At 43.0% G+C, this 22,136-nt stretch overlaps 1 pseudogene across 1 annotated transcript; it reads left to right on the top strand.

Moving 5' to 3' along the window:
• Positions 1-237: 237 nt before the first annotated feature.
• On the top strand, positions 238-1,051 carry LOC307033079 (putative nuclease HARBI1; annotated as a pseudogene). Its single transcript has one exon. The product of its transcript is annotated as a putative nuclease HARBI1 (transcript).
• The last annotated feature ends 21,085 nt before the right edge of the window (positions 1,052-22,136 follow it).

The following is a 22,136-nucleotide window of genomic DNA, read 5'->3' as shown; positions in this document are numbered from 1 at the left end:
GTGGTGTGTACTCAAGCCACATCGACACCTGCGGTAGGGTTAGAGGGGTTTCCTCCTCTTCATCATTATCAGATATTACTATGACTTCTCGTATCGTAGCATCATTAGGTCCCTCCTCGGACGCTCCTAATCTCTTACGCTTCATCTGGAGGAAACAAACCCACCAGACTCAGGGACAGTTCTATCCCACAGGCCATAAGACCTGTCCATTTATTCCTTTCTACCAAACAGGACGTGATGACGACTATTGGCCCGTTCTACTTGAACAGACAGCACAGTAAAGTGGCGCTTCAAAACAGTGTCCTTGTCTGTCTGTGGACTCTATCAAACCAAGAGTCCTATAGGGGGGTTGCTGATCGTTTCAATATGACAAAATCCACTGTCTGCCTGCATCTCCATGAATTATGTACTCTTGTCACTACATATTTGTCTCTGCATAGTTCTGAGTTAGGATTTCCCAACACTGTCTGTGCGGTAGATGGATGCCACATTCCTATTGTGAAACCACACTGTGAGAACCCCAGTAGCATACCTCAACAGAAAACAGTTTTATTCTGTTGTGCTTACTGGGTTCTGTCATGTTAATGTGGGCCACCCTGGTAGCTGGCATGATGCACGGGCATACCGGTTGTCTCCTGCTGGAAGGCTGCTTGATGAAGATCCCCAGTCCCTGGTGCCTGAGGGAATGCCAATCATTGGGGACTCTGCCTACCCACTATTGCCTCAGCTTATGAGGCCATACAGGGACAATGGCCATTTAACTGCTCGGCAGCGTAGTTTCAATCAGAAATTAAATGTTGCACGCGTGGTCATTGAGCATACCTTTGGCCTACTGAAAACGAAGTTCAGGAGGCTCAAATGTTTGTACATGAAAAACATTGCAAACATTAGCACAGCAGTCACTGCCTGTTGCATACTCCATAACATGTGCTTGGAGGAAGGGGAACCAATTGAAGTTGATGAGCAGGTTGAAGCGGCAGATAACGGGCCACCGCATCCCCAGAACCAAGATGCAGTGTTGCACAGAAATCAGATTTGTGACCTTTTGTAAAGAGCTCACGCCCCACACACACACAAAACACTGTCATATTATTTGTGGAAGAAATTTGTTTTTTTATTTCCTTTCCTTTTATTTCATATCAACCAAAATGATTGCGTCAAAAACGTATATAAATGAAGGAGCACAAAGAAATAAAAATGCATATATGAAAGCTAGATATGGTCATTTTCTGCACATGTCAATAGCAGTTGACCATGTTCTTTGAAAATGAAATGATATATACAAATGTACTTGACAAATAAATAATAATAAATGCATATAAACATTGTGAACACTTATTTTCACAAGTGTATTAAATTATGACATATTGGGCTTGTCCTGTAAAAGCTCAATGATGCGCTCTCGTTGGCTCCCAATGCACTTTAATTGGGTAACAACTTCTCCCATCGCAGTCAGCATTTTTGCTTCGAACCTCCTCCGATTTCTCTCCTTCAGCCTTCTCCGGCGCTCCTGTTCTAGCCGCACCAGTGTCTCCAGTGCACTGGTCCTCCTCTCTAAGTGGGCCTCATACAGGTCGTAGAAGGATGGATGGGAGACACGAGACCGGATTGATCTCGGCTGGGTCAGTGGTGGTGGGCAGGGTCATGGAGGGACCAGGCTGGCCCTCAGAGGCACAGGGCAGTGTGGTGGATGCTAGATATAGAGGGGTAGAAACAACAGCGCCTGCTGATGCGCTCCCGACACCGCACCTCCCAAACAGGTTGTCCATTATCTGTGGAATTGCAGAATTGTTACAAAGGAAATGTTGCTTTTACCAACTAAATGTGCAAGAACAAACTTCTTACCCCATAATATTCCAATGTTATTTCCCCCTCTCCTGCTAAGGGCGGTCCTTGGCCCTTTTGTATGTGGTAATGAGATTGTTGAGTTTTTTCCGGATTTTGTCGGAGGAGAAACTGTATCCCTCCTTGGTGAACTGCCGTTGTATTAGTTTGTAAAATCCGGGTTTATTTCTGTAGCACACGTGTTGATGTGTCTTTGGGAGGTCCAAGAGCAGCAATATGGTGTTGTGTGTGAAATCTGTTAAAACACAAGTGTTAGTAACTCAAACAAATAGCAATTGCTGTTTAGATCCTCATTTTAGTTACTGTACCTTGTGTTGGCTGGAGGGGGATGCCAGGGGACGAGTGCCAGCTTGGGATGTAGCAGGAGAGGTCTGCGGCCTTTCAACAGGAGCAGGCTGAGCATCTGAAGACAGATCTAACGGGGCAGACGCTGCTGCACATGCTGTGATTGAGAGACAATTACATATTTGTTTACAATAAACATGAATGTGTCATTTGTTTGATTTCCATTAAAAAACAATACGGTTTTTGATTTAAATGATAGATTACCTTGTGTATTTGTTGCAGCCCTTGATTGCTGCATAAGTGCAGCTGCTAAAATGTTATCTGAACAATAATTTACATAATTTAAAGTCATATCCAGATTGTTATATAGGAATGCAATTTAGTTGTTTACTCACCATTTCGTAGTCTTTCGGAAATTGCTTGTGAGACTCTTAAAGTGATGTCTCGTTGTTCGTCTCGCAGTGTAAGGACCACAAATTCCATTTTACCCACTGTAGACAAAGGTGACCTCCATTGCTTTAGGTCACCTTTGTTAATTGAGTCATGATGATAAACCACACCAGTGACTGGGTTCCATAACTATAAATGCTCCTCCCTCTTAATGTTTGCAAAACTGATAGGTGGACAGGCTACAAATGGTCAGTCCCTTCAGATCCGCACCAATGAAGCTTGATGAGCATGAATTGAACACTGACCTGCTGCTGTGTTGTTAGATGTAGGTGATTGTTCCTATTAGTGTGAAATATAATACTTTAAGCTTTATGATGTGCACAACATGGATATATGTGATCTAATCTTGCCATTGTAGTGCCATTTTAAATGATGTATTCAATAAATAAGGTTAAACCAAATCATTGCAATACATTTTATTTTAATTATTTGGTTTAACTTTAACAGAATTGCTAGAAATAACACTTCACTACAAATTAATGACTCAAGTGTTTGTTCATTTTAAAACAAATCAATACAATGGGGGTTGGATCCTACATGTAAAAGACAGAACCACACCACTTATTAATTTTCAAAACTACTTCCGTCTGTGGTCTTGACCAGTTTGCATTTATAAAGAATGCACAAATGTGTGTAATCATGAATGTCAAATATGTACTCAGTAAATACATTTGTTCCTGCTCAAGATTAGATTCAACTTTATTGTTATTGCACAGACTACAGGTACTGAGACAACGAAATGCAGTTTAGCTTCTAACCAGGAGTGCAAAAAGCAGTAAAGTGAAAAGATAGAATGATGAATAAACAGTGAGGGGTATGAATACACTAGATACACACAGCAGCCTATGAGCAGTGTATATTAATATGCTAAGATATATAAAGTATGACGATGGTGCAAGTATAGCTACTAGCTACTGCTACTGACCATGCTACAGATGTTAGTGCAAAATCTACAGCTCCTCTACTACAACCATCAGCAACAAGTGGACTAGGGCTGCAACAAACGACTATTCGGACTATTATGCCTTGCACAATTTCTTATTTAGCCATCAACTTTTAGATTTAGCTTGAGGTTGTTTTAGGCATGTGGGAACTAACAATGAAGACAATGAAGATGAATACTTGATTAAAAAATACATATATTATTACATTAACTAAACACATTTTGAACAAAATTAACATTGCTTTTTATTTAAATGAAATACATAATATTTCACATCAAAAGAAACAACAGTGTTTTAACAAATCGTATTACATAATATGATAACAATGTTTAGACAAATTGCTCGTGCGCCCTTCATGCTAAACTCTTATTGCACTTTTGGTAACGAGCATTGTCCAACCACACCTCGGAGCGCGTTCTCTCCGCCATCTCCTCCATTTGTGTGTGTGTTGCTGTATGTAGCAGCTGCGTGTGTGTAAACTGCCCCGCCCCCTCGCACACAGACGGGGAGAGAAAGATCTCTCTTCTGGATTGGAAAGATCGAAAATACATCATAGACTAGACCCTCCAGAAAAACGCGGGCAAAAATCCCATATTATGCGATTTAAACATGCGGGGTTCTTATGTGATTTTACCCGGTGAAGTTGCGAAAAAGAATAGATTTTTTTTTTAAATATTGGGCTGTCTTATTTATTCTCTCTCACACACAACCTGCCACTAACGTTAAACCCCTTTCCTATTCAATTAAACACATTCAATGTTTATTTATTGTAAAAGCAATTGGGCTATTTTAATCTAACACACACACACACACACACACACACACTTCTCCGCCTCATTCTGTTTTCATTTACTCGTTCGTTATCTGACCAGCTTCAATCTTGTAGGCTACTCACTTCGTTTCTTGTAGCCCTCGAAAGGGTTTTGGAGGTTGATGCCTCGGTGAACGTGAGTTGTTTGGCTTTCTTGTCCGCAGCAGCAGAAAGCATTTTCGAATGAATCAAAGTGGGTCGTCACCGTCGATTTTCTCTAAGACGTATGCTCCAACACACAGTTGCACGGGGTGCAGAATAGTTTCCCCCCACTTTCGTGAAAGACATCGGGGTACTGCTTTGCCCGGTCTTTAGCAGAAATGTTTGTCGGTAAATGAGATGGATCAGATTTTTTCTCTATCGTGTGAGTTCCACACGTTCACTCTACGGTGTTGTTCACATTCTGTTATGCGTGAGCTGATGACGTCGCGTCATCGTCAAGACGAGTTAACTTTTTTTTTCTCAACTTTGTGTGGAAAAATGCGGGGATTATGCGGCCTTTTGATAAATATGCGGTGTTTTTCTGGAGGGCCTAATAGATGCATTTGTTTGTCTTTTTGCATATTAGAAACGAGTTGGCGACACTAAAACTGATATAATGCTTATTTAGCAATAATATATGACATATTTTTTAAATGTCTCCAGTACCGATAAAAAGACCAATAACGTTTGAGCTTAACTGCACTTAAAACACACGTGATGACGTCACCAACGAATCGACGACTGAATTAGTTGGCAACTAATTTGGTAATCGATTAAGTCGATTAGTTGTTGCACCCCTAAAGTGGACATGGAGAATTACATGAACTACTACATAAACAGAAGGGCAACCATGCTCCGGGGTCTTCTTCGCTGCTTTTGGTGTATTTTGTGACGGAAGTTACAGCGTCAGTTACAGGCCCGGCATATGTACTACAGCGTGTCCAGCGCTTTCTAGCGGTCTTGTGTGGAAGTACAGCGCCACTTACAGTCCTGGCATATGTACTACAGCGTTTCCAGCGTTCTCGTATGAACGGAATACTTTTTTGAAAACGCATACTGTGCATAAACGCAAACGTTCCCGTGTGAGCAGCACCTTAGACTTGTCTTCAGATGCTCTGTCCGACTTCAGGCGAGCTTTTTGAGACCTCCCCCAGCTGCAAACGGCTATTCTCGTCTACTTTCAAGGCAAGCCGCAGCTCATCTCAAACAATCTAGGTGTTATTCCACCAGAAGCGCCGCGTTACGGCTCAGAAGCGTCTAGGCGCTGGGCTCCGTAAAGAATACGCGGCTGGTCTATTTTCGACGCGAGACGTTGCATAGCACCGGGCAGGAAGTGGAACGGTCAGAGCATCCAGTCAATCTCCAAAATAAGCTAATTTTGCAGACCCTATCCCTCCGTAGTCTTTCAAGGGAAATGCCAGCCTTCTCCTCCGGTTTGCAGGCACTGTCAATTATATATATAGAATAATGATGATGATGAATGCATTTTTTTTTACCACTAAATTACAGCAAAACATCTTTGATTCATGTCGTTTATAACAGGACTATTACATTATTAACTTTTCTGTACAAAGTAGCCTGTCCAGAAAATATGCACAAATCAACAAAAACTGCGATCCGGCAGGCAAGACGCTCCGCTTCTGAAACGCGCCCGGTGGGGTTTGACGCTGTAGGAGGTCGGAACAAAACCGTGGCGCAGACGGACCCGGTGGAATCCCAGTCACTCTGTGATCCGCTACGTCAAAGCCAGTTTCTGAGTTCTCCGGTGTTTAAGGAGAAGAAGAAGAAGTCTCCGAAGCAGAAGACCAAACCCAAGTCTGACTGAGTCACTTATTGTCTTTCTATATGTTCTTGTACAGAAGAGAGGCGTTCAGTTTGAGTTTTTTTTCAATCGGACAGTTGTATTTGTTTGCGTCTCTGTGGGTCCAACAGGGTGTCAGTTTCTGACAGGAAGCAGCAAATGAACCTCGGGTTAATGTTATGCAAGCTCGCAGCACACACTTATAGACATTTCCTAAACATATAATAACATGTGAAAAAAAACAATGGTCATTTTTATACTGGGATTGATTTAATGTGTTTTTACTTGGTTGTTTGTGTAAATAAATGTCCTTCCTGATATTATAATAACAGTTTACCTGATAAATTAATGTGAAGTGAAGGTCTGTTAATGGTGGATCAGACGTCAACCTTTTGAATAAATAAGTCACTTGTAAAAAAGAAAAAAGCAAGTTTATTTATATAACACCTTTCAACACAAGGCAATTCAAAGTGCTTTACAAAAATGAAAGACATTAAGAAAATGACATTTAAAAACAGTCATTAAACATAGAAGACAAAATACATGAATAAAGTGCAGTGTAAGAACACAGCATTGTTTCCCATTCCATGCCAACTCCAAAAGTGGTCCTCGAAAAATCACATTAGTGTCTCGGCAACAGACAGATCCCAGAGAACCTTGTGGTTCAAAGCCATCTGGACCTTTGGACAGTTTCAGCTTTATTCGAAAAAGAATAAACTTCCTCTCAGACAGCGACATGACTCCTGACTCTACACCAAACTTCAGCTCCTATAGAAACTTTTCCCGAGTCTTGCTCACTTATATGTGGCACTCCCCAACGCTGAGTTATTTTAAGTCGATGTTAAAAACACTACTTTTTTCAGCTGCTTACCCAGAAGTCTTTTAATTTGTTTTAGCACCTACCGTATTTACATTGTTGTTTTTAAACTATTCTGTATCTCTTGTATGCATGGTTTTTATGAATCTGTTATTCCATTATGTTTGTTCCTTTCTGTTGTCCTGTTAATGATCATGATGTAAAGCACTTTGAATTACCTCTGTCTGAAAATGCGCGATATAAATAAACGTACCTTACATCTTATTTGTTTCCTGTGGAAATGTACAGCTCTCCTGAAGACCCATGCAGGAAGTTGAACCTCGCCGACGCAGCGGCTCCAAATAGCTTGTGTCGGATTCCCAACGCTCCCCTGCCATCTGCAGCTCAACACCCACCAGCAGCCAACACACACTATATAAGAGGGTGGGGGGTTAATTAATGGATCCCTTGCTCAGAAACAGCAAGCATATGCATTAATCATCTCATCTTTATTTAATTCCAGAGTGACGCTCCAACACTGGAGAAGTAAAGATGTTGATTATCAGAGGTGGGAGAAGTACTCAGATATTTTACTTGAGTAGAAGTGTAGCTGTAAAGGGTTAAACCAGTTAATTGTTAAAGAAATAAGTGAAGTTAAAAAAGTGTCACCCCCATATTTGTTATTGTTGATATCTCTTTAGAAGTAATTAAAATGTATTACATTGCAACTGTGTGGCGGACTGATCACTCCGGTGATACCACTCGGGAGGATCTAAAATCCTGCAAGGGCAGAAGCAGTTGAAACGTTTCTGCCTCGAGTGTTTGTCATATACAGGTGGTCCTAAGTCCTTCAAATGACACCATAGTGTCCCAGTATAAGGGGTATACGTGCTGTGATTGAGTGTGATATGTCTAATCGTTGTTTCAGGCAGTTATGTGCAATGTGACGCTAGCGGCTAGCTAAGGTGAACAGTACTACATAGACACGTGTTGCTTGGTGTATGATGTAAATTACTATGAGGTATAGGCCTATTGTGTTTATGCATTTAGGTTAAATATGTTTCTTAGAAGTGTGTGTGTGTATAGTATTGGAATTTGAGTGTGACGATGTATTGTACATTTGTTGTATTTTGACCATGTCATCATTATGATGTAAATGCTGTTGCCTCATAGAAATGAGCATAGATAAATGCTTTTGTTGTGGATTGTTTACAAATAAGAAGATTAAATCCTGCAGTTGAGCTACAAACAGCTAACGTTTCTGCCTTGTGTGTTTGTCATATACAGAGGTAGAGTCTGCTGCTGGCCCAGGTACCCCTAGGCCACTAACATAGGCTTCTAACATAAGGGTTTTCCAATGTAAAGTATAGTAAAATGCACTATACCATATGGTTCACTCATAACAATAATTGTATTAGTTTGAGGCTTAAAGGTGGGGTAGGTAAGTTTGAGAAACCGGCTCGAGATACACTTTTTGTTCTCTTCCATGGAATGCTCTTCACATCCCGATAGCAATGAATATCTGAAGTGCTTTGACAAAAAAAACATAAAATAAATGTCCTCTGTGGAAGCCGTGGCGCTGTAAAAAGCACGACCAATAATTTTAGTCGGCCTGGCTAAAATAACTGGATGGCCTACCTGCCTGTCAGCCTTCCATCTGTGCACAAACTTATCTCGTGCCCTCATTGGTCATGTGTGTGTTCGTGTGTGTTGGAGGAGGGGCTCTGTAAGGAAGTGGCAGATTTTTTCCGGTTGTGTATTTTCAAATTCTAGCGCACTCTAGCTGGTCTCTCCAAAATTACCTACCCCACCTTTAATCAAGTATAATATATTCTACACATTCATTTATTTGATGTGATATTGTGTTTCATAACCCTATGAACTATATTATTCGGCTTCTAACTATTATTGGCAAATATCACATTCACAAATCAACATGGTCCGAATCAAAACCCTGCTTTGATCGTTTTGTTATCGAACTTATGCAGAGGTGACGAGAAGTACTCAGATTTCGTACTTGAGTAAAAGTAGAAGTACCAGAGTGTAGGTATACTCAGTTACTGTAAAAGACCTGCATTCAAAATGTTACTCAGTAAAAGTAGAAAAGTATTATCAAAATGTACTTAAATCACGCAAAGTAGGAGGCAGCATTTCCATGTATGCACTGATGAGTGAAGAGGGTGATTTTGTAGTCAATCCTTAGTGAGACCAGGAGCGACTGAAGTGATTTGAGGATAGGTCTGATGTGTTCGTACTTCCGTACTCTCATCAGGATCCTAGCAGCGCTGTTCAGGATGTATTGCAGCTTCTTGATGTTCTTGCTAGGAATCCCAATGAGAAGTGTGTTACAGTAGTCCAGCCTGGAAGAGATAAAGGTGTGGACAAGTTTTTAAGCATCTGGCAGATTGAGTGTGGGGCGGAGTTTCGCAATATTTCTCAGGTGGTAGAAGGAGGTCTTGCATATTTGTTTGATGTGGGCCTCAAAGTTCAGTTGAGGATCCATTTTATCTCCCAGATTGGTAACAGTTGATGAGAGTGGAATGTTCTGACCGGAGAAGTTGATGCTGGTGATGGTGGATGAACGGACCTGATGTGGAGTGCCAACAAGAATGGCTTCAATCTTGGAGCTGTTTAACTGAAGGAAGTTGTGCTTCATCCACAACTTTATCTCCTCCAGGCATGTGGTTATTGTGGATGATGGCAGAGGTGGTTGGGTGTGCTCTGATGTAGAGCTGTGTATCATCAGCATAGCAATGGAACGATATTCCATGCCGGCTGATGACACGACCAAGGGGGGACATGTATATGGTGAAAAGGGTGGGGCCGAGAATTGATCCTTGGGGGACACCGCAGGTCACAGTGTGTTTTTGATTTTGCCGCTCCCAAGGTGACGTGCTCAGTCCTCCCGGTGAGATAAGAGATGAACCAGTTTAAGGCAGAGTCAGAGAGTCCAATTGTAGAGCGAAGACAATGGAGTAGAATGTCATGGTCGACGGTATCAAATGCTGCAGTTAGATCTAGTAGGATGAGGAGAGATGGAGATCCGGTGTCAGCTGTCCTCAGCAGGTCGTTGGTCACCCTGACTAAGGCAGTTTCTGTACTGTGGCCCAGGCGGAAACCAGACTGGAATTTCTCAAAGAGTTTATTCAGTTTTAGATTTTCCCTGGATCTGAAAGGCAATTAATTTCTCCAGTACCTTGGATAGGAATGGCAGGTTGGAGATGGGTCTGTAATTGGCAAGGACTTCAGGGTCTAAAGTGGGTTTTTTGAGGAGTGGTTTCATGACAGCAGCTTTTAATGGCGATGGAACATGACCAGACTGGATGGAGTGGTCAGCGGACTTATGGCACCAATGTTCGATTTAAACCATGCTGTGGGAAAGGGGTCCAGTGCACAGGTGGAGGGTTTCATCTTTATTTCAAAGCCGAAGGTTGTGGCATGGAAGCTGCTGATTAACTTCCTCAGGGCCTTCCACAGTTGAGTCCAGCCGAAAGTGACAACCTGGGCTCTGACATTACTCTGGAGGAACTGACCTCTGCGGTGACACAGATGGCCTCCAGCAAGGCTCTGGGCATAAACAGTTTACCTGCAGACTTTTTTAAACATTTCTGGAGTATTCTAGGATATGACTTGTTGGACGTGTTGATCGAGTCCTTTGGAAAAGGGACTCTGCCGGCTTCCTGTAGGCGTGCAGTGATTTCACTGTTGCCTAAGAAAGGAGATTTAACTTTGCTGAAGAATTAGAGAACTGTGGCTCTCTTATGTACAGACTATAATATACTGTCAAAGGTTTTAGCTAACAGACTTACAGTTGAGGCCTAAATTATTAGCCCCCCAGGAGTTATGGAAAACATTTCTTCCCAATGTTTCCAGCATTGATACAATTAAAAATTCACCAGTGCTATTTAGTAACTTTTGGTACATTTCGGAAAATAAAATACGTTTTTAGGCTTGCTTTATATCAAATATAGTGAAAAATGGGTTGGTCAAAAAAATATATATTAGCCCCCATGTGAATTTTTGCTTTCAAACCACACCTGTTATGAAATCGGAGACAGAGGTAAAGTATTGGTAAGATACTTTATTTTTCCAATAAAAGCAAGATGAAAAAAAAATGCTCATTATCGATTCTCAAGTTGAGATGACAAAAAATGAGAACAAAATGAAATCGCTCACGTAGTGAGGAACAAAACTTTTCAAGAGCACAAAGAGAGCATAGACCTGACCATGGCATGAGACAAGACGAACTGACACTGGGAGACAAGGGAATTCAAACACAGGATAACAAGACACAGGTGGGGACGACGCTGATGAGCACAGGAGATACACAAGGGAAACAGGTGAACACAATCAGACACACCAGGGAAACTAACGACAGGGAGGAAAACACAGGGAGAAGGACCAGACAATACACGAGGAAAACATGACAGGGAGAACAGAACTGCAAAACACCCATTTCCAGAAACACCAAACTAAAACCGTGAGATGACATATGAATCGTGATAGAACCCCCCCCTCACGTTTTCCCAGATGTAGATGAGACATACAAACAGTGATAATGGAGGCGGATGAGAGAGCTGAGCAAAGAGGAGCTCCGGAATTGGGTCAAACAGAAGGTGGACAAGCTGATCGAGTCCGATAGGCTGGAGAAATTGATCCTGATTCAATCTATGCTGGATCGGAAAGTAAAACGGGCTTCCGAACTCGTGAAGCTCTGCGAGTCTGTCGGCATGTGAAGCCGTTGTGAGGAAAACATGACAGGGAGAACAGAACAGCGAAACACCCATTACCAGACACACCAAACTAAAACCGTGACATGACATAAGAATCGTGACAACACCTAATCAGCCAATCAGCTTTCAAGCCACACCTGAGCATTCAATCAGCATAAAAGGACTCCAAGAAACAGGCACTTGAATACCTTTATTGAGAGGGACTATACTTCTACTCCTAGAACCATTCCAAAGAAAAAAGGAAATCAGTCTTGAGCTCAGAAAGAAGATAGTGGAGGCTCATGATAAGGGGGAAGGCTAGACTGCTATTTCCAAGCACTTCACAGTGTCTAGAACTGCTGTACGTTGCATCAATGCGAAGTACAAGGAGACACATTCTGTAAGAAACAAACCTAGGCGTGGTTGAAAGTGCAAGATTTCAAGAACTCTGGAGAGGAAAATAGTCAGATGTCAGCAAGAATCCCCGGACATCTGCCAAGATGATTGTTGCTGACCTGGCCTCTTCTGGAGTTGATGTTTGAAGGAACACAGTGGTGAGGGCTCTTCATCATGGTGGGCTACAGGGCCATCGTCCCAGAAGAACCCCTTTACTCAAAGAGTGGCATATCAGAGCCAGACTGAGGTTTGCCCGTGAACATTTGAAAGGTAAAGATGAGTTTTGGAAGTCTGTGCTTTGGTCTGATGAGACTTAACTGGAACTGTTTGGGCACATGGATGTTGCTTATGTTTGGCGAAGAAAGGGAGAGTACTTCAACCCTAAGAACACATCATGCTGTGAGGCTGTTTTGCAGCCTCAGGCACAGGGAGCCTTGTTCGGGTGCAAGGCATCATGAAACATTTAAATTATGTTGTCATTTTGAGGGATAATATGAAAAATGTGCTCTTAGTCTTCGCTTAGGTCGTCGCTGGGTCTTCCAACAAGACAATGACCCAAAGCACACATAAAAATTGGTTCAACAGTTCCTAAAGAGCACCAAAACCAAGGTGCTGGAGTGGCCCGCACAAAGCCCAGATCTTAATCCTATTGAGAATCTGTGGCGGGTGCTCAAAGTGAATGTCCATGGTCGGAAACCACACAATTTGGACCAGCTGGAACAATTTGCAATGGGAGAATGGGCCAAAATCCCTCAAGAGACCTGTGCCAACAGAGTAAAGAACTACTCTAAGAGGTTGTTGTCAATTGTGGCTCAGAAAGGGTTCACGATTGACTATTAATTTTTCACTATATTTGATATAAAGCAAGCCTAAAAACTTATTTTATTTTCCAAAAGCTACTAAATAGCACTGGTGAATGTTTGATTATATCACGTTGTCAATACTGGAAACATTGGGAAGAATTTTAGGAAAATGTTCCATAACTCCTGGGGGGCTAATAATTAAGGCTCAACTGTAAGTGTCTTATTGGTACTGATCAGACATATTGGATCCCTGGCAGATCCATTTTTTCTTTATGAGACACTTTTGTTGCAAACGGTATAACATAAATGTTGGCATTATTTTTATTGACCAGGAGAAGGAGTTTGATCGTGTGGATCACACTTTTCTGGCTGCCACATTGCAGGCTTTTGGTGTTGGGGAGCTTTTTTTGTCCTGGCTGAGATGTTTGTACAGTTATGCATGTTGTGTTGTGAAGGTGGGGGAGGGCTGAGCAGACCTGTACCAGTTAAAAGGGGGATCAGGCAGGGCTGCCCTATCTCAGGCCTATTATACAGTATTACTATCGAGCCCCTTTTGTGCAGACTTAGAAACCGGCTAAGGGGCCTGTGTCTGCCAGAGTCAGCTCAGGCTCAACAGAAAAAGTGGCTGAGGTGACGGGCCTTTGATCAACCCGAGTTCTGGAGAACTTGGTAGATGAGGTGTGGCAGTCGCTGTCGCCATCTCACCGGACTTTTGCTCTAAATGCAGATCTGGCTGAACAGTGGAGAAAGGGATATGAGGAGGAGGATGGTCTCCAGCGATCACTGGGGACTAACACCTGGAAAGTTCAGCTCCTGCAATGGAAAGCAGCTATATCTTAGCAGCGTAAAGGTGCTAAACCTCAGTTCTCTCGCAGGTGTCAGAGAGTCGAGGTGGACAGATGTGTTTGGTTTTGGGCTTTGCCCCTTGGGGCAGCTGGCGGATCCTGTATAAATCTCCGGTTGAGAAACGGATGGCTGACATCCAATGGAGAATCATACACGGAGCAATAGCCACTAATAAATACAGAGCTCATTTTGGTGGAGTGGGATGGACGGATGCAGCGCGTCTGAGGGTGGAGCATGCGTACTACACACTGATCAACCATCTGCAGGGGTTTCTGGATGTTTGGGCTGTTGGGCAGGTTCTGTGCTCACTGGGGGAGAATGACTCTCTATCATTGAAGTTTTAAAGGATAGGTGTAGTCTTTGTTTTTAAATTATATTTATTTGGAAGTGATGAAAATCTGTTTATTTATTTGATTTTCTAATGTATTAGGTTTTTTCCGACTCTTTTTGCAGGGTGGGTGTATAGTTAAAATAAATGGAAATAACATTTGTAGATTGTGGCCTCAACTTCATGCTGCGAGATATCAGTGAAGCAGCAAAGAGGCTGGGTCGGTCCAGGCTGTGGGTTGACCAGTGGCCATTAGGGGCAGGCAGCCCCACCTAGTGTCAGCAGAAAGTATTAAAAATAATGATTACAAAAAAAAAGCTGAAATGTTGCAATTGCGGAGGGGAGCATAGCTCAGCGTACCGTGGATGTGAGGTTAGCAAGAAAGCAGAAGATGTGCAGCGAGTCAGGGTGACGCAGGGAGTAAGCTATGCAGAGGCAGCAAAGACAGTTTCAGGAGGAACGCAGGTTAAAATGGGGAAACAATAATAAGAGCAAAGAAACAGGAAAAAGTCCACAACTGTGTTAAGTTGAAGGAGGACACTCTGATAGTGAGTAAAAGAGAGTTTGTACTGTTTATGGCCGAGATTATCAAATGTTCAGCGCAGACTACAAGCCGGAATGAAAGAATCAAAAATAATTGTCAAATCAGCTGAAAAGTACCTTGATGTGAAAGGGATGCAGTGGGAAAGTGTGAAAGATATCCTAAATGATGACGTCCAACAACCTCAGACATGGACTGGATCATCATGATGGTGTTAACTGTACTGCAGTGGAATGCTAGAAGTTTAATTGCAAATGGACAAGAGTTCAAAAAATATATTGACAACCTGGGAGAGAAACCTAATGTACTTTGTATTCAGGAAACATGGCTGAAACCACAACTGGATTTTATTGCGAAGGGATATACTGCAGTTAGACGAGATAGGGACTGAGGGGGAGGAGTTGCAACGTTTATACAGAGTGGTATAAGTTACAAAGTTATGCATGTAATTACAGATCATGAAGCAATAGTTATAAGGGTATGGAATGATAGAGGACCTATATATATAATAAATTATTATAATCCATGTGGGAAATTAGATCAAAGGATATTAGAGGATGCTGGGGGTTCACTGCAAGACAAAGTCATATGGTGTGGGGATTTTAATTCACAGAACTCGCTATGGGGAAGCAGTAGCACAGATGCAAATGGTGCAGTAGTTGAGGAATTTATAGATGACCTCGGGCTAGCGTGTATTAACACTGGGGAAGGAACAAGATATAATTGCACGACGAATATAGAAACAGTACTCGATCTGACATTTGTATCTAGTGCTTTAGCAGGTAGAAGTACATGGAGTGTGGTAAAACATACTACAGTGGGCAGTGATCATTATCCGGTAATGACTAAAGTTGGGACCAACATAAGGTTTTAAAGGAAAAGAAAATTCCTAGATGGAAACTGGGAAAAGCTAATTGGGATGCCTTCCAAGTTGTAAGTACGAATAGATGTAAAACACTTCAAGAGGAAAATTATGATGATATAATTCAATGATGAGCTCGTTAAGGTTATCATTCATTCAGCCAAAGAAACAATTCCGGAAATTGCAGGAGTTGGGTGTACCAAGAGTGTACCTTGGTGGAATGGTGAATGTAGGAAATCCATTAAAGACAGAAATAAAGCTTTCAGGCAACTCAAAAAAAGCCATTCTCAGGAAGCTTTGAATCAGTATAAAAGGGCCCAAGCTATAGTAAGGAGAACAATAAGAACGCAAAAACACACTTTTTGGAGGCAATATTGCAATAGTATTGGAAGAGAAGTACAGCTTGCAGATGTTTGGGGCATGATTAGGAGAATGGGGGGAATTCGAAGGAATTATGAGTTGCCGGTTTTGAGCAGAGGGGACAAAATGGCTGTCACAAACTTAGGAAAGGCGGAACTTCTAGCTCAAACATTTAGGAAAGTTCATAGTTCAGATAACCTTACAGAGGAAGCCAGGCAGTGCAGAAATAATACACTCATGGAAAACCCGAGAATATTGGATAGAGTAGAAGTGTTAGGCAGGGGTGTCAAACTCAAGGCCCGGGGGCCAAATCCGGCCCGCGACTTCATTCTATGTGGCCCCGCAAGAGCTTGCAAAGAATATAATATGTTTATTATACGGTTACATGACACTTTACAGAAGCAGGTTGCCCATAAACTACATGTCCCACAATGTATCTCGTTTTGTGACCTGCGCACGGAAGACAATTATTTGCCCCGGGCTTCTGCTTTCAGACGTAGTTAATTACTAAGTTATTATCCTATCCGATAATAATCCAATGCAGTGGCAATATAATACATTATTTATATATATTTATATAGTTACAACCTGCCCTTTGAGTGCAACCATAATGTGGATTTGGCCCGCGATGAAATTGAGTTTGACACCCCTGTGTTAGGGGATCAGTTGGACCTGCATTTTAGTATGTTTGAGTTGAGAAGAGCAATCATTAGTGCTCGTCAAACCACTCCTGGGAAAGATGGTGTTTGTTACAAAATGCTGGAACACATGACAGATAACACTCTAGTCATTGTGTTAAGGTTGTTTAATAGGGTGTGGGATTCTGGCCAACTTCCTTCAGTATGGAAACAAGCAATAATAGTGCCCATTCTAAAGCCAGGGAAAGAGCCTTCAGATCCATCTAGCTACAGGCCTATTGCCCTGACATCTCATTTATGCAAAATCATGGAAAGATTGGTTACAGAAAGGTTAACACATATCTTAGAAAGTAAAGCTCTGTTGTCCCCATATCAAAGTGGGTTCCGTAGGGGTCGGAATACAATGGATTCTATATTGTGCTTAGAATCAGACATCAGGAAAGCACAGACCAACAAGGAAGTAGTGATTGCAGTCTTCTTTGATATTGAAAAGGCTGATGACATGCTCTGGAAGGAAGGACTACTAATCAAGTTAAAATCATTGGGAATTGGTGGTAAAGCATATCATTTGGGTTATGAATTTTTTACTGGACAGAAAAATACAAGTAAGAGTAGGTGCAAAAAAAAATATTCAAGTGTTTATGCTGTGGAAAATGGTACTCCGCAAGGTAGTGTGTGTAGTCCGTTGCTGTTCAATATAGTGATACATGACATTTTTAATCAAGTTAATCCAAGTATGGGAAAATCTTTGTATGCAAAAGGCCGCAATGTAGCACATGTTGGAAAGAAAATACAAGCTGCAATAGTGGAAGTGGAGAAATGAACAAATAAATGGGGATTCAAACTGTCAGTAGCTAAGACGAAGGTCATTTGTTTTACAAAACGGCATAACATTGCTCCTATATCGTTAAAATTGTATGAGCAACCTCTTGAACAGGTTAATACAATAAGATTTCTTGGTGTTTGGTTTGATAGAAAGCTAACGTGGAGCAATCATATAGGAAAAGTTCAAAATAAATGTAAAAAAGTCAACAATGTACTTCGGTGTTTGGCGGGACAGGAGTGGGGAGCGAGTAGGTCATCACTTCTGAATATATATTGGGCACTCATGAGACCTGTATTCGATTATAGGTGTGTATAGCGTTCATGGCAGCAGCAGAATCAAACCTTAAAAAACTGGATGTCCTACAAGCTCAGGCCCTGAGAATTTGTAGTGGAGCTTTTAAAACATCTCCAGTATCAGCAATACAGGTGGAAATGGGAGATGCCTTTAAGGATAAGAAGAGTAAAGTTAATGTTGTCATACTGGGTAAACCTTCAGGGGCATAGTGATAGTCATCCTGCGAAAAGTATTTTGAAAGACTGCTGGGAGCACAATGAGTCACATTTAACAAGTTTTGGATGGATTGGCGATGTTAAAGCAGCAAGTATAGGTTTGAATCAAATACAGTATTGCCCCACAGTTCCAATCTCGTCCATTCCACCCTGGTTATTCCCATTGCCAAGTGTAGACCTCAATATACAAAGGGAGTTAAAGGAAAAGAAAGAACTACCAGTATGGCGCATAGTCCAGAATTATTTTGCAAGATATCACTCAGACTCAACAATCATATTTACAGATGGCTCCAAAGATCCAGAGACAGGGTGTATACAGTATACATCCCAGTGAGTAATACTCATATCAAGAAAAGGGTAACAGACCATGTGTCAGTATACACCACAGAGTTGTTGGCATTGGTACTGTGATTTAAATGGATAGAGGAGAAAGAAATACATAGTGTAATTGCATCTGACAGCTTTTCAGCATTATCGAGTAGATCTTCATCTAGAATGGACATAATAAATGAAATATATCTAATTTTATATAAAATGCTAATCAAAGGCATAGCAACTCGTTTCATCTGGGTTGCTGCTCATGTTGGTGTGGAGGGTAATGAACAGGTGGATATTCTGGCCAAACAAACACTCAGAAGTATGAACATAGACATAGAAGTTCCACTCAGTAAAGCGGATGTTAAAACATTCATACAGAAATATGCACAAACAACATGGCAAGATCATTGGGACCTTAGTGATACAAGAAGACATCTTTATAAAATTCAAAGGTATGTGGGGGATGGAAGGAAGGTGGGGTTTAAAAGAAGGGAGGAAAATGTCATTTCTCGGATAAGAATAGGTCACACAGGTCTCAATCAAACATTAAGTATAATAGGAGAGCATCCAACCGGAAAGTGTACACACTGTAGCCAGCCAGAAACTGTTCAGCATGTTTTACTGCTTTGCAGGAAATATAGTACTCAAGAGAAATGTGTTTTTCCAGACACTGAAGAAAGCAAAATTCTATGACTTGTCGCTATCAGGACTGTTAGGGAACACATAAGGCAATATGTATTGTGAGATTATTACGTTTCTAAGAGAAATTGATCAATTTAAAATAATCTAGAGTTTTGGTTCTTTGTTTTGTTTTCTGCTTAGTCTCTTGTCCACACTCCAGTCCAGTTGGTGGCGGTACTGCACCTACAAGTTGGTTTGCCAACCGCCAATAAACACGAAAGAAGAAGAAGAAGAAGCAGTGGTCTCTCCTCTGGCTGCATGTGTGCAGCATGTCTCTGTCTCTGTATATTTGTGAATTGTTAGGAGTTGTGTTCCTGTATACTTTGGTAACTTTATAAGTTGGCTGGTGAGCTCATTTTCTTTTTGTCCATTAAAACCTCAATTTGTGGCTTCAGAGATCCGTTTCCTCTCCTTTTTCTCTCGCCCGGTCATTTTATATTTTGTTACTTCCCTTTGGTTCTCCTAGCCCAGTAGGGAACGTAACAAATGGGGGCTCGTCCGATCTTTGAGACAAAGAGTGAGTATTTGGTGGTGAGCAGTAGTGTATATAAGTGTAGCATCGGCTGTGAAGTCTCTTACTGTTTAACAGCTTCCTCGGTTTAGATAGGGGAGTGTCTAGCTGGGCTGAATCAGTCCTTCCTTCAGACACTCATTTATTATTTTGCCTTTTTTATTTTCGGGGTATCCTGGGTGGGGATTTAGTCCCTATTAGGGGCAGGCGTTCAGGGTTTCGGCCGCTGATGTTTGCCTTTTAAAGTTGCCTCGAGCCCGGCACGCTCCAGAAGATAGTTAGGTAAGTCGTGGTAGGCAGGATCTGTGGAGGTTTGTTATTTGAAAGAGTCGATGTTTGTGTAGCCTCAGATATTTTGCCTGTTGAGATGATTTAAGTGTGTGTGTTGAAAATTAGTTTGTGTTTAGTATGGCCTCCCTTGTGTGGAGTGAGTCCTCTCTCATACTGGTTCTAAGTTAGATGCCAGGTTGAAAGTGAGGTTAGCTCGTCTACATTGGGAGAAGGAGGAGCGAGAGTTTCAGCTCAGGAGGGAGCTGGAGATCGTTAGATGCAGACACAGCTTTCAGGATGCGTCAGCTGGAGCTGCAGACAGGTTCAGTTGGTACCTCTTCGGGTACATAACCATTGTCAGGTTCTGCTGCTGCTTTTGATGTTGGTAGCACCATTCAGCTGGTCCCTGTCTTTCGTGAGTCAGAAGTGGAGACCTTCTTTGGTGCATTGCTGCGGCTCTGGCCAGAAGACGTGTGGGCCATACTTGTACAGTGCAAGCTAGTCGGCAAGGCTCAGGAGGCTTGCTCTTCTCTTCCTGTCCAGGATTGTATGGTGTATGACAAAGTGAAAGGTGCTGTTCTCAGGGCATATGAGCTTGTGCCTGAGGCCTACAGGCAGCGTTTCCGTGACCTGAAGAACATTTCTGGCCAGACTTATGTGGACTTTGCGAGGGAGAAGAAAATCCTCTGACAGGTGGTGCAGAGCTTGTAAAGCTGATGACATTACCTCAATGTGTGAACTAATGATGCTGGAGGAATTTAAAAACTGTACCAGAGCATACTGCAGTTCATTTAAATGAGCAGCAGGTATCTACCCTTCAGCAGACTGCCACTCTATCAGATGAGTTTGCGCTTACACATAAAAGTGTTTTTTCTCAGCGTGATCCCCCTCATCAAGAGCGTGTTTCCCCTCAGCGAGATTCTTACCATAGAGCTTGTAACACATACATTCCCCGTGCAGTTAAGTTCGGCGTCCGTCTGTGACAGTGCTGTGGGTGTTCCCGTCTCTGAAGCGGTGGGTGTGGACCTGGCTCAGAGTGATGTGAATCTGTGTTCAGTGAGTGATGTGTGTGTTGCTCCTGTGTTGGCTGCTTGTGAGCAGTATAACGTTTGTTTTATGGAGGGGGGGTGTTACGTGCCGCAGTTGGTGCTTGTGTTTCTCTCTCTCTCCCTGATTGTCCCCAGGTGCTCCCAATCCCCGATCAGGGCCTCCATAAAGGACCTGAGGAAGGCTGCAGTGGTCTCTCTCCTTCTCCTCTGGCTGCATGTGTGCAGCCTGTATATTTGTGAATTGTTAGTAGTCGTGTTCCTGTATACTTTGGTACCTTAGTTTACTTTACAAGTTGGCTGGTGAGCTCGTTTTCTTTTTGTCCATTAAAACCTCAATTTGTGGCTTCAGACATCCTTTTATATTTTGTTACTTCCCTTTGGTTCCCCTAGCCCAGTAGGGAACGTAACAGCAACATTCAGAAAATGTTTTCAGGAGGTTATTCTTATTTTATAAAATGTTCCTGTGATGCAAAATATTAATACGGTCATGGTCAACGTCAGTTCTATTTCGTATATGGCTTTGCCCTCTAAGGCTATCGCTATTGGGTAATCCCCCTGCACCCCCGCGCAGCACTGAAACACTTGTAGCCCACCCCCACCCTCGGGCTCCCTTCCGGTATAAATAGGAAGGAGGCCCGACAACCTGCTCCCTCCCTCTTTTCTTCAGCAAACCACGGCAGTTACTGAAGCACAGAACCAAATTGATCATCATGAGCAACAACTGCGTCCGAGATTGTCCCTCATGTGGCTCAGGATATATCATGAGCTATGACCAGCACGCAATGTGCGAATCCTGCCTGGGGCCAGAGCACGCGGATGCGGCTCTCAGCCAGCAGGTCGCTTGTTCGCATTGTCCCCGTCTCCCATCAGCCGACAGGAAACGAAGAGCGGACGCTCTAGCTGCTGCGGCCGAGGAGGACGATTGGCTCGTCCAGGACCACGTGGACGGCAGCACGTCCCTGGAGCCGAATGCTGTGCGGTTCTCCCCTCCCTCCTCTCCACTGGACGGGGGAGAGAGTCCGAGCAGGGTGCTGGTTTGGCGGCCGAGCACGCGGTCCCCTTCTCCGTTGCCACGGCGCTAGCTGGCATCATGGTGGAGCTGACGGAGATCATCAGCAAGGCGGCCGCCTGCAGAGGTCTCCCCGTTCGCCTAGGTCTGGAGAGGGTGGCTCTGGAGGACATGGCCGGAGTTTTTTCCCGGGTTCAGACGGGCAGGAGTGATCCAGTCTGGCCGCGCTTCCCCGCCATTAGAAGGTACTAGGAGGGGGCGGTGGCGAACCCGAGGACCCTGAGGGCTCCAGTGTCCACCTTTGTTCCCTTCACTAAGGTGGAGGGATTCACGGAGGATGGTTTCCCAACCACCCCCTCTCTGGAGCCGAGCCTGACAGCGTTCTTTTGGGTTAGGCAGGCCAACATGATCGCCGGACGGCGCCCTACGTTGGCCTCCCCCAAGGACCAGTATGTCGCCCGCCAGGCTGACCGGGCGCATCAGTGTGCTTTTCAGGCTTCGGCGGCAGTGAACAACATCGCGTTGCTGTCCAACTCGGTGGTGACGCTGGTGGAGCGATCCGC

This window comes from Notothenia rossii (genome assembly GCF_949606895.1).
Source record: "Notothenia rossii genome assembly, chromosome: 3".
In the NCBI taxonomy this organism is placed as follows: domain Eukaryota; kingdom Metazoa; phylum Chordata; class Actinopteri; order Perciformes; family Nototheniidae; genus Notothenia; species Notothenia rossii.
Note: the sequence above shows the minus strand (reverse complement) of the source record. Positions and strands in the feature narration are given on the sequence as shown.